This window comes from Phacochoerus africanus, chromosome 11 (genome assembly GCF_016906955.1).
Source record: "Phacochoerus africanus isolate WHEZ1 chromosome 11, ROS_Pafr_v1, whole genome shotgun sequence".
Taxonomy (NCBI): domain Eukaryota; kingdom Metazoa; phylum Chordata; class Mammalia; order Artiodactyla; family Suidae; genus Phacochoerus; species Phacochoerus africanus.
In genome coordinates, this window is record NC_062554.1 from 54,803,502 (window position 1) to 54,810,413 (window position 6,912).

The window sequence follows — 6,912 nt, forward strand, 5'->3', positions numbered from 1 at the left end:
AATTTTAGGAAGACATTTAGCTGTCATTGCAAATGACATTTCTAAGTCACAAGAGATGTAGCTTATTTCTTATACGGACTTTTGTTCTTTAAACCGAAAGAGCTAGAATAAGCCAGCCGAGTGAGAGGGTTCCACTCCAAGAGCCATGCCTCAAGGCGTGTGGTTCAGGGTTGCCCACGTTACACAGGATATTGGGCATCTTATCATTAGCCTGGCCTTCAAAGCCTGAAGCACCTTGTTCTTTATAGCCTTACTACTGGTTTTTATTCTTGTAGGCATGAATTTGATTTCTGGAGCCAGCCTACATCTCAGTTGGAGCCCAGGGGGAAGCTATGATGAGGGATAAATGATTCTGGGCCAAGAGAAAAACAAGGACTGCAATTAAAAGTTCGCAGAGTGCATTCTGTGTCCCAAGGACTGTACAAAATGGATTTTCTCCTTCAAAAAAATTCCATGAAGAAAATACAATTACTTTTTTCTTTATTTCTTTTTTTTCTTTTTTTTTTTTTTTTACTTTTTATGCCGCACCCTTGGCATATGGAAGTTCTCAGGCTAGGGGTCAAATCAGAGCTACAGTTGTCAGCCTACACCACAGCCAAAACAACTTGGGCTCCGAGCCGCATCTGTGACCTAGACCACAGCTCAACGGCAACGCCAGATACCCAGCCTGAGCGAGGCCAGGGATCAAGCCCGCAACCTCATGGATACTGGTCAGATTCATTTCTGCTGCGCCACAACGGGAATTCTGAAATACACTTACTTTTGTTTCTACTCTATTACTAAGAAAAAGAAGCTTTGAAAGGTAAAGTACTTGCCTCAGGTCATACAAAAATTCCAAATTGTAACTAGGCTTGAATCTAGGACCTGAGTCCTTTACCGTTATACTATCCTATTCCTCTGTAATCCAAGCCTTTAAAAGGATGCTGCATAACAGACCTGTAGCAAGGGCATCATATGGCCTTCCCGCAAATTAAGCATTCTAACTGCTAGAGGTCCTATATCATAATACATCAATTATATGATACTTTACCTATTTCTCATATAAATAGGGCTTACATATCAACCCTGTGTTGAATTGCTATAGGTTATTTGGCATAATAACTAATACATTTATTTTTTATGTTGTTTGTTTGTTTCGGCCACACCCGCAGCATGCGGAAGTTCCAGGACCAGGGATCAAACCTGTGCCAGAGCAGTGACCACAGCAGTAAGAACCGAGATCCTTAACTCGCTGTGCCACAAGAGAACTCCAATAGTTTTCATTTTTAATTTGGGGACCAGTAATTTTTTTTCTGTCCTCAACTATTATCTTTGGCCTTAAAAATCCCACAGACTGCAGGGGCGTGATGACTGTCACATCTTGTCTATAGTTTTTTCCAAGGAGGGACCCCAGAAAAGTTTAGAATCCCACAATTGGAAGAAGTACATAATCTCCCAAAAAACAGCCTTCGGCCCCATTATTTAAAAGCCTCAGAATTCAGATGTATGATGATATCTCATACTCGGAGGATACGCTGGTAATCATCTTGGTTGGGTTTCCTCGCCTTGGCTCTGTTGCTTGAAACCTCATCCAGTGTGTTTTTTCAGCGCATCTAAGGTCATTCAGAAAGCAGACAGAATCTCCCCATTGCTCTGCATTATTCATGGGCAGGGAGGGTATAGGGCACCCATCTCCCAAATCAAACTTTAGTGTTCAGAGTTATACATTTTACTCCACTGTGTATTTTAGGAGCCAGGCAAGCCTGCTTGGCGGCTTCGTTTGTTTTGCTTTAGAACGTGGAAAGAGAATTCCCGAAGCCCTGGAAAGAATGTGCGCGGAGAAAGAGAACACCAGAAGAGAAACAAAACTTCAGACCAAAGTGTAGAGGAAGGAAGTGGGACCAGAGACCAGACGAATTCTGCTCTCCCACTTTCAACCTGAGACTGACTGCCTCCTGGCACTGGAGGGTCCCAAGGCCAAGGCCGAAGGTCCTCCAGCCTAGAGCAGTGTGGGCATTTCCATTTCAAAGGGAAACACACTGCAGGGATCCTCAGTGAGGGAAGCACTACACTGGGGAAGAGAGGGCTGTTGGGCTCCCAGGCACACACGTAGGAGTAATTCTCAGCTCCGATCTCATTTTCTCATCCCCAATTACAAATCATCTTTTGACTAACTCACGAGGCCATTCCCGTCCCTCCCCCCCGCCCCACCTCCCACCCCTGCACGGTCACAATCCCCTTTAGGAAATTCATTTCGGGTCCGTTTGGCAGAGAGTCCATGAGCAGAGCTAAACATCTCAGAAAACACAGCTTTGTTACACCTTCCAGGTCTCCAAAGGAAAACTCGTGGCTTCCAAGGCCACCAGGAAGAGAAAAATCTTCCTTCTGCTGTTTGCACCCTTGGGATATTGGTAAAGAAGGAATCTGTTTTCTGAGCACAGAAATCTTTTGAATTCTTGCATCACCTCCAACTCGAGCAGAACCGATTCAGGACAGGAATGACAGAAGTTGGAAGAGAAGCAGAAAACAGGTCAGATGCAGGACCAAGCTATTGAGAGCATCACTCAGATACCCTCCTTCCGACCCAGCTCCCTTTGGGGAGAAGACAAGGATAGAGTGGGGGAGCACCAGCAGGGCTGCTGGGTGGTGAGGTGGAAGGTGAGTGAGTCACACCTGGCCTCCAAAGAAAATCTACATCCATCAAATGGCCTTCCCTCTGGGAGTCAGAAAATGACCTTCAAAATAGCCTCTGCAATCAAGCTGCCTGGGTGGAGTATCCCCCACCCACTCCAGGAAGTTCCCTCCAGAGCTATTCATGAGGCTGGAGCTGTGCAAACAATTAGTCTCCCACTTGCCCCCAAACCCTCCCAGACCCAGGCAACGTGTCCAGGTGGGACCATCAGGCCACGTCTGGGTAAGCGGCTCAGGCATGACCATAGAAATGGGAGGCTTTATTTATTTTATTGAATAGATGAAAACAACAGACGGCTGTTCTTTAGACAATAGGATCACGTCATCCCAGCCCTCCACGTCCAGGTGACAAGCCCAGCTCCCACTTCTCTTTCCTGGGCCTCCCCGCCTCTGTGTTCTGGAGGAGGTGAGTCCAGCGGGCTGCCCTTGGCCAGGGCCTGTGATGCTGAGAATGTGTCACTGAGAAGCCGCCCTTGCAGATGTTTCCTGGGCTGAGCCTGAGCGAGGCTGAGAGCACAGGTTTTGGCAGCAGGAGGCAATGGGAGGCAGCCCTGAACTCTGAGTCCTGATGGCCTTCACTAAAAATGTGGGCCAGGTGCAGGGGAGATAAAAATGCCCTGCAGCAAATGATCCTACAAAGTTGCCGTTGTTTTATTTAATACAAGGACTTAGAGACTGAAAAAAAAATAATCGTCTTTAGGGTTGACCATGGACTGGACCTTTTATTTATTTTGCCATGTATTTTTTTCAGGTAGATGCTTCCTGTCTGACCACACCCATCTTCTCTCTGAACATATTTAATGAGAACTGCTGTGTCCCACATTCTCCAAAGAAAAGCTCTACATTTGAGAGATGAAACAGATAATTTAAATAATTATCTGCTGTCATTCGTTTGCAGTTAGTGACCAGGGGTAAATTTTCATACTTTTAATTTGCTTTCTGCTTTCTCTAATCTGATGATTTCTGGGGACCTCACCATTTTGAAGACTGGCCCTGAGATCTGGAGGAAAATAAAATAGGAAACACCCTCCCTTCGTGCCCATCGTTCAGGATCCAAGCGCCTGTTCTATCTTCTTCAGGAAGCTTCCTCCAATTACTTCAGTTTACACAGAACTCATTGTCCTCCGAATTTCAACAACATGGATCATTAGTGGTAGAGACTGCTAACACCCACCGTGTGCCCACTCTGAGAGAGAGATGGGTAAGTGTGAGGTATGTCAGAGTGGAACTGTGTCTGATAAGGACAAAACTGGTAGGTTATGACCAGAAAAAGAATATTATTCGGTTTAGGGTTTATTTGTAGCTCCAAAGGGAGTCAGTAAAGGTATTTGAGCACAAGAATGATTCAATGAAAGGCTACTCTTTACAAAGAGTAATCTGCAGTGGGCATGATGATTGAGATGAAAGGGAGAGAAAAAAAATGGAGGACAGGCGTTCCCGTCGTGGCTGAGTGGTTAACGAACCCGACTAGTAACCATGAGGTTGTGGGTTCGATCCCTGGCCTCTCTCAGTCGGTTGGGGATCTGGTGTTGCCATGAGCTGAGGTATAGGTCACAGACACAGCTCGGATCCGGAGTTGCTGTGGCTCTGGTGTAGGCCGGCGGCTACAGCTCTGATTGGACCCCTAGCCTGGGAACCTCCATATGCCACAGATACAGCCCTAGAAAAGACAAAAAAAGATAGAAAAAAAAAATGGAGGACAAACTGGGTGACTATTACAGAGCAGACAGGAGATAGTAAGTCAACCCAGAATGAGCTGGTGATGGGAGTGGAGAAGTGATAGGGAACACATAGGGAGGCTGAATTAAAGGACTGGCTGACATGCTGCGTAGAAGAGCCTGTGGAGGGGGACAGTACCCAATAAGGGGGCTGGGGAATATTGTACCATTAAGAGGAAAAGTTATGAGGATGATGTGGTTGGTGGAGGAGAGAGGAAGATATATGTGCCTAGTCTCAGTTGGAGCTTGAGATCCATGTATGTATGAGAAGAAGAAAGTTGAAGATCTTAGACCACAGCTTAGGAGAGATGTCAGATGTCCGAAAAAAGACTTAAGCATCATCCACATAAGAGTGACGGTTATAATGGGAGACCAAGATGAAACTGACATGAAAAAGGTACAGAAATTGTGGTAGATTTTTTTATCATAGAAAGGAAAATAATGCAGGCCCTAAACTCCCTAAAGGTATTACCTTTCCAGGTTGTAGATCCAATGCCTTCCATCACAGCTTGGTACAGAATAGATGTAAAGTAGGTATTTGTAGAAGAAATAAAGCTTTGTAGACTCAGCTTAAATTAGAAAAATAATCTATTTGGACAGTTGAGAAAACTTTAAATTCTGCCCTGTAAAATATACTAATAGTAAAATTAAGCTAATGTGGGGTTTTTTGTTTATTTTCAGAAGAGTATTGGGAGCATTTATGTTAGATCTAGAATCTTCCCTCATGGTGATGGCATTAAAATTCAGGATACTGGGAGCTTCCAGGCCTTACAACTACAGAACCGAAAATCAGCAGGCTTCATGTGTGTTTTTTTCCTCTAAGCCCTTGGAGATTTTCAATTCTAAAATATCAGCTCTCCAATCCCATCTATAAAGAGGGGGCAGATGTCTCAGCTTCAACCCTGCAAAAGGACATCTTTTCAGACTCCTTGCAGAGAATTTTTGATATCGTTCTCAACAGCAGAGTCCTTATTAGATAATGTATTTGATAATTTGTAAAACCCCTTTTATCTCAGGAATCATCTGAACTGCTTGGCCTGGTTTATGGATTAAAGAGGGTGGATTCCACATTAGGGCTCCAGCCAGCTTTCCCAAATCAAAGAAAATTAAGCAGGAAGATTGTGTGTACATTTGAGATTGGTGGGTATTCAGCCTTGGCCAAGATCATGCTCTGAGCAACACACTGTTCCAGTCACGGAATTTCCATCTTAATTTTCAGGTCAGCTCTCTAAGATATATTTGGGGCAACGCGATGACTGTGCAGTGGTTTTTCTCTGGTGGTTCTGTGCGCGTTGAGGGATGTTTGAGGAGATAAACAAGGAGACAGTGTTACCACAGATACCTGAATTTGTTATTCTCTCATCAAAAGATGCTCACCACATGCTGGTTCTTTCTCTCTCTTCGGTTCCTATCAAAGGCCCTGACTTGCACCTTCACCTAATTCTCAAATCAAACCTCTGGAAAAAAAAATTGTTGAAAAAAAAAGATGTAACGCACTATTTCATTTCATCTGTTTACCTCTTTCTGTTATTGTCTTTACATTTCCTGCCTCCCTGAGAAAGAGATGATCAAGTTGCCTCACCTCAGACTTATTTGCAGGGGAAATGTTGAAATTTGCTATTTGGGGGGAAGGGGGGAACCTGACACTTCAGATACAGATGAGTTTTGTCCGCCTTATTTTTTCAGACCCAAAGTGAGATGAACAGCCTTAACTCAGATCACCCAGCAATTGGGGAGCAATGGCAAAAAATAAAATTCATACTCTGTCCCAGGAAGACAAAATATGAGAAAATGGAAGAACATCACCTCATTATCCTCAGCTCCAGGAAGCTAGATTAAAAGTTTAGAAGTCATAATGAGAAGAATTTTCATTTATTTTATTTATTTGCTTATTTTCATCTTTTTATGGTCACACCTGTAGCAAATGGAAGTTCTCAGGCTAGGTTTGAATTGCACCTGCAGCAGCTGGCCTATACCACAGCCACAGTGACACTGGACCCTTAACCCACTGAGCAAAGCTAGGGATCGAACCTGAATCCTCATGGATACTAGCCAAGTTCATTACTGCTGAGCCACAATGGGAACTCCCAGGAGAAGAATTTTTTAAACAAAGTTAAAGGGTAAAAGTGGAATTGGGTTTATTGTGTTTTCATAATATCAGATGGGGAGAGGAAAAGGGATCATCCGATAATGTGTCCTCAGCCCAATTTAACCACAATGTCCACATCTATCCACCCACTCCTCCTCTTTGGGGCGTGAGGAAAGCATCAAGTCGGCCTGGAGACTTTACGCCTTTCCCTGTCCTTCATGTCTAATCAATTTTTCACTCAAAGGCCTGTTAGTTGGTAACTGTACAAAATGAAACACAAAGCTGCAAGACAAGAACAGGTGAAGAGGGAGGTCCCGTCATGGCTCAGCAGACGTGAGTCCGACTAGTATCCATAAGGACACAGGTTCAATCCCTGGCCTTGCTCAGTGGGTTAAGGATCTGGCATTGCCCTGAGCTGTGGTGTAGGTTGCAGAT

General features: G+C 44.3%; 1 long non-coding RNA gene across 1 annotated transcript; it reads left to right on the forward strand.

Annotated features, from left to right (window-relative positions):
• Positions 1-2,196: 2,196 nt before the first annotated feature.
• LOC125111844 (uncharacterized) lies at positions 2,197-6,241 on the forward strand. Its single transcript, XR_007130954.1, has 3 exons — positions 2,197-3,882; positions 5,405-5,607; positions 6,075-6,241. It is a non-coding gene; the product is annotated as an uncharacterized LOC125111844 (long non-coding RNA).
• The last annotated feature ends 671 nt before the right edge of the window (positions 6,242-6,912 follow it).